The sequence below is a fragment of the Halichondria panicea genome, chromosome 1 (genome assembly GCF_963675165.1).
Source record: "Halichondria panicea chromosome 1, odHalPani1.1, whole genome shotgun sequence".
NCBI classification, from domain to species: domain Eukaryota; kingdom Metazoa; phylum Porifera; class Demospongiae; order Suberitida; family Halichondriidae; genus Halichondria; species Halichondria panicea.
This window is the reverse complement of record NC_087377.1, coordinates 14,511,389-14,517,245: the sequence shown is the minus strand read 5'-3', so window position 1 is coordinate 14,517,245 and position 5,857 is coordinate 14,511,389. Positions and strand designations below refer to the sequence as shown.

The 5,857-nt window shown below is 43.4% G+C and overlaps 1 long non-coding RNA gene across 1 annotated transcript; it reads left to right on the top strand.

Moving 5' to 3' along the window:
• Window positions 1–1,067: 1,067 nt before the first annotated feature.
• Window positions 1,068–1,950, top strand: LOC135351729 (uncharacterized). Its single transcript, XR_010399500.1, has 3 exons — window positions 1,068–1,338; window positions 1,643–1,705; window positions 1,769–1,950. It is a non-coding gene; the product is annotated as an uncharacterized LOC135351729 (long non-coding RNA).
• Window positions 1,951–5,857: the final 3,907 nt, after the last annotated feature.

The window sequence follows — 5,857 nt, the reverse complement described above, 5'->3', positions numbered from 1 at the left end:
GGCTATTTCTTGCACATGCGCAATGCACTGTGCAACTGATTAATAATCTACCACAGAGGTTGATTGAGAAGGTTGATTGAAAGCAGCAACATGTCACAGAAACTGGGCCGCTCTTTCTCAAGGGCAAGCTCTAGTGCCAGCTTGCCAAGCTCTAGTACTGCCAGCTTGAGTACTGATGAAGAGCCAGCAAAGTAACTGATCAGCTACATTATCATTATTATACATTGTACTTGTTATTTGTTATTACAAGAACAACAAAATTGTAACATAAAATTATATTACAAGTACAACAAAATTATAACTATACACGGCCTGTTTCTACAGTTTGTCAAGCAGCCAACCAATAGCAAAACGAGTCCATGCTGTAGATCAGTCAAACCAAGACGTGGTGTTGTACATTGCATTGCCCTCAGCTGAAAAAACTGACAACAAAAAGTACTAAAAAGTACTAGAAACTAGTACCACCTGATTGTTGACCATTTCGTACCAAATGCTTGTTATAAGTTTCCGAAGGCAGCCAATGGACGTAAATTCCCGTACAAGTGGTTAGGGAAGTATCAGTCAGCAAGCAGATAGAGGATTTTGTCTTCCCTGTGTCCTCTTTGCAAGAGTTCCCTCTCAGATCTACCATGGGGAACAATCGCTTGTCCTCTACTTCATGTACACAGAGACATCGACATATCAGTTGAAGACATTGTTAATGAATTTGTCAGGCGTCATCCACGTAGACCGAAACTATTCAACTGAAACTATTCTGGAAACTATTATAGCTATATTATAGCTAGCTAGCTTGATTGTTGGCAGGATATAGAGTTCACTTCCCGGAAATGAGTCATTAATTAGGGGTGTGGCTTCCGGTCGATGAAAAATTTCGGTAACAGCTCAGCCCCCCCTTCCTCAAATTCCTGCCTACGCCCCTGCTATATAGCTGAAAAATCTCACTTGGAATCTTGAAATCTTGTGCAACCTCTGGAATCTTGTGGAATGTTAATGAGATACCCGTAAATGTATATAAATAAACCATATACTTCGCCGTAGATTATTATTGAGGTTGCAGTAGCCTCGAGACCAGGCCGATTATCGAGGCTACGGTTTCAGTTGCGGTTGCAAAACTAGAGTACACATCTCTCTCTCTATTCTCATAGCATGCAGCTCTGTGTGCAGATTATAGACGTTTCCTAAAGAGATTAAGGTGAGTTTAACCAGCATAATAATAATAATTGTTATAGTCATGAAAATGTGCATACGTACATGCATGCTGAACAGCAAATTGATGGACAAAGCTCTCCCAAAATCAGCTCCAAACTGCCCACTCTTAACGCCGAGAGTGAGCTTATGGTGAGTGAGTCTGATGCAGTATCAGCGTAGATAGATCTATGCATCACAGGATAGATAGATCTATGCATCACAGGACACGAAGCGAGGGACAAGGCTCCAAGTCCAAACTGTCCACTCTTAATGAGAGTTAGCCTCGACCCCAGGCCGATCCGTCTCCAATTGAACGCTAGGTCGCCATATTTTTCAACTTCGTTCTATTAAAAAAAAATCGGCCTGGGACCGAGGCTAAATGAGAGTGAGCTTATGGTGGTATGCAGTATCAGCGTAATAATTGTTGTCATGAAAGTTTGTATATGCATCACAGGATGGACGAAGCGAGGGACAAGGCTCCCCTATTCATCTTAATGGTAGGGAGGCTATGGTGCCGGTGAGTCTGACCTGCAGTATACCAGTGTACCAGTGTATACATGAAAAATATTATGTATCACAGGATGGACAAAGAGAGCACTTTGAAAATCCCTGTCTATTGCTACTGTTGATGTGCAGATGATGGCCAAGGTAGGCTGTGACGGATGTGAAGATTGGTAGATGCATCAACGCCGCCAAAGTAAAAAAGCGATTATGGTATTGCAACCAAGTGTCGATAAAGTAGTTAGAATCAATGACTTTATAGCCAACAAGACGTATAGTCTAGTCTTTATAAAATTATTTTATGTTCATCAATTCAGATATAATTATAATAATAAGTGCTCATACTAGATGTCTATAGTCTAGCCTGCCTATGGCTATGGATCTAGCTTTGCGGATCATGGCTATAGTCGATCGCCGCCGCCCTCTACCGTTGCCCAGAAGAAGGGGGGCGGCGATCGACTAGATCAGGGCGTGGCCCACAATCTTCAGAAAGGCCACGCCCAGGACTAGCCAAAGTCTTATAGGAATCTTGGAATCTTGAATGGAATCTTGAAATCTTCTAGAAATCTTGGAATCTTCAATGGAATCTTGAAATCTTAATGGAATCTCAGGAATCTTGGAATCCTGAATGGAATCTCAGAATCTCATCGGAATCTCCTTGGAATCTTAAGATTCCAGAATCTTGTACAGAATTTTGGCCCGTTGCGGACCCCTCGGAAAACTCGGCCTGGGATCGAGGCTAAGAAAACCCATGTATAATATCAGGAGTGCACTCCTGATAATATACGGTACTAGATCTAGTAGCAGGGAAATTACGATTTAATAGTAGCATGACTGCATGTGCCAAGCTAGCCTTGATTCCAGACCACAGAGAAAGGCGGCCTGGTAAACACTGTTTACGCATGCGCCAGAATTAGAGTAAACAATGGAACTTCGAACAACACGGATTTTCGAACGATTTAGCACCACGGTAAGCAAAAAACAAACAGCGTTATGCAGAATCTGACCCTACAACAAGCCGACTTACATGCCTTAGGAACAAGCTGGCAACATCGTAGCTCTTGCAATGATGACGTAATAATCCAAAAAACAAAAATGTGCGATAGTTGGAATTTTGAAAAAAGTAATGTATCCCCAGCCTCGATCCCAGGCCGATCCGTCTCTAATTGAACGCTAGGTCGCCTCCTCGGCCTGGTATTGATTGTATCTGGGCGTGTATCTGGGCATGTGCTGTGGTTGCTGTGGTTGCTCAGGTATTCGCTAAAAAAGAGCGAATACCTGAGCAAGGTGGAGCGAATAGAAACACTAATAGTGTATGTAAGCATACTTACTCCGTAAAATCACCGATAAATCACAAAGAAATCCGTGTCATAGGTCTATTCTTTGCAAGTTTAGTTTGTCATAGATATAGGCTTAGCTAGCTAGAGTGTGAGGAGCTGTCTTGTGCGAAGGAAGAAAGAGCATCACTCTTATGAAAGAACAGACCTAGGTTCTCAAGTTTCTGCTATCAGTGGCTACCTTTGATTGACTACACAATTTAATACAAGCGCTTGATTAGACCATTGATTGCCAGATACACTTGGTAGAGTCTATCCTCAGACTCTGGCCATCGATCTCTTGTATACTATGCTCAGGGGTGTCCACAAGTGGCTGGGCCTGGGATGTATTGTCAAGGTGAGCGATATAAATCAATAATACCCTTTCATCATTGGAAATTGTACACTATAGCCTATAGTCCAATCCTTGGTATCTGGATTAAGATATGACATTACGGCACTGGCACTAGTGTTGTGTTAGCTTCCTTCACCGGCCTTCAAGGAAGTGCGGCCTGGGATCGTGGCTAGTTTTGTGTGGACCATCACTGTGAGTTACAAAATGTATAGTGGAATGGTGAATTTAAGTTCATACTAATTTGTATACAGGAGCAAAATGGAACCTTCCCCTCCAACCCCCGTTGTACTCCTCCTATAGCTGATGGGTGTGAACTCATTGAAAGAGGATGCCCCAGTGCCACTCGTGTCCTTCCCAAGGGTCCGATCTTATAGAACTACCTGCACTAAAACTACTGACGTGGAATGGCTCTTTCAACACTTATGGTTGCTATCCTGACCAGTGACGTCAGGATTCTACTGTCTCTTGATGCACTGTGAACACACAATCTTTGTTATGCCACCTGAAGGCTTAGCAGGCATATCCAACGCAGTATTTATTAAGTCTTTCTGGAAGCTCTTGTTTGAGATCTTCGCTTCTAAACATCTGCATTTATTATGGACGCAGTACTGCTGTGCACAGTATTAATTTCTAGTGTCATTATATCATTATCGCTGTATTTTTAGCCAACTGTATGAACTGAAGATTTTACAGTACATAGCTGATACTTACCAGTTTCCGGTCACGCCCAGATACAATCAATACCAGGCCGAGGAGGCGACCTAGCGTTCAATTAGAGACGGATTGGCCTGGGATCGAGGCTATGTATCCCCTAGCCCAAGAGTTTATGAGAGAGAGTATCGAACATAGGCATACTGTACATCAGATGTATGCGGAGAGTAACGTGACTTCCTTATGGCGCGCCGTGTGTTTCAATAAAATGTCTGCATATACATAGGCGTGTCCTGGTGTGAATATACCGACATAGCATGCACGTGCAATGATCGCCTTATGCAGTGATCATGTCTGCACATGCAACCATTAGTCTCTGCACATGCAGTGATCATGTCTGCACATGCAACCATTAGTCTCTGCGTGTGTAGTGATCATGTCTGCACATGCAACCATTAGTCTCTGCACATGCAGTGATCATGTCTGCACATGCAACCATTAGTCTCTGCACATGCAGTGATCATGTCTGCACATGCAACCATTAGTCTCTGCACATGCAGTGATCATGTCTGCACATGCAACCATTAGTCTCTGCACATGCAGTGATCATGTCTGCACATGCAACCATTAGTCTCTGCACATGCAGTGATCATGTCTGCACATGCAACCATTAGTCTCTGCACATGCAGTGATCATGTCTGCACATGCAACCATTAGTCTCTGCACATGCAGTGATCATGTCTGCACATGCAACCATTAGTCTCTGCACATGCAGTGATCATGTCTGCACATGCAACCATTAGTCTCTGCACATGCAGTGATCATGTCTGCACATGCAACCATTAGTCTCTGCACATGCAGTGATCATGTCTGCACATGCAACCATTAGTCTCTGCACATGCAGTGATCATGTCTGCACATGCAACCATTAGTCTCTGCACATGCAGTGATCATGTCTGCACATGCAACCATTAATCTCTGCACATGCAGTACAGTACAGGTGTACCTGAGTCCCATTGAGAAACATATACTTTGACCTGATGCAGCAGCTCTATTTAAAGCACGTGTATCAAAGATGTATTAAAAATTAATGATAGATATAATAGATGATATGGACATGGATGAAGACGAATCTGCCATTGAAGTACTCGGCTGGAACACATTTGCATGTGCAGACATGATCACTGCATGTGCACAGACTAATGGTTGCATGTGCAGACATGATCACTGCATGTGCAGAGACTAATGGTTGCATGTGCAGACATGATCACTGCATGTGCAGAGATTAATGGTTGCATGTGCAGACATGATCACTGCATGTGCAGACATGATCACTGCACACGCATGCAGAGACTAATGGTTGCATGTGCAGACATGATCACTGCATGTGCAGAGACTAATGGTTGCATGTGCAGACATGATCACTGCATGTGCAGAGACTAATGGTTGCATGTGCAGAGACTAATGGTTGCATGTGCAGAGACTAATGGTTGCATGTGCAGACATGATCACTGCACACGCAGAGACTAATGGTTGCATGTGCAGACATGATCACTGCATGCGCAGAGACTAATGGTTGCATGTGCAGACATGATCACTGCATGTGCAGAGACTAATGGTTGCATGTGCAGACATGATCACTGCATAAGGCGATCATTGCACGTGCATGCTATGTCGGTATATTCACACCAGGACACGCCTATGTATATGCAGACATTGTTATTGAAACACACGGCGCGCCATACTTCCTGTATCTGTCACAATTTGCACACTGACCAATCCAAGTGTGGGTGATGTCATCTATCAAGAAAGTAGATTACATCACCCACACTTGGATGGGTTGATA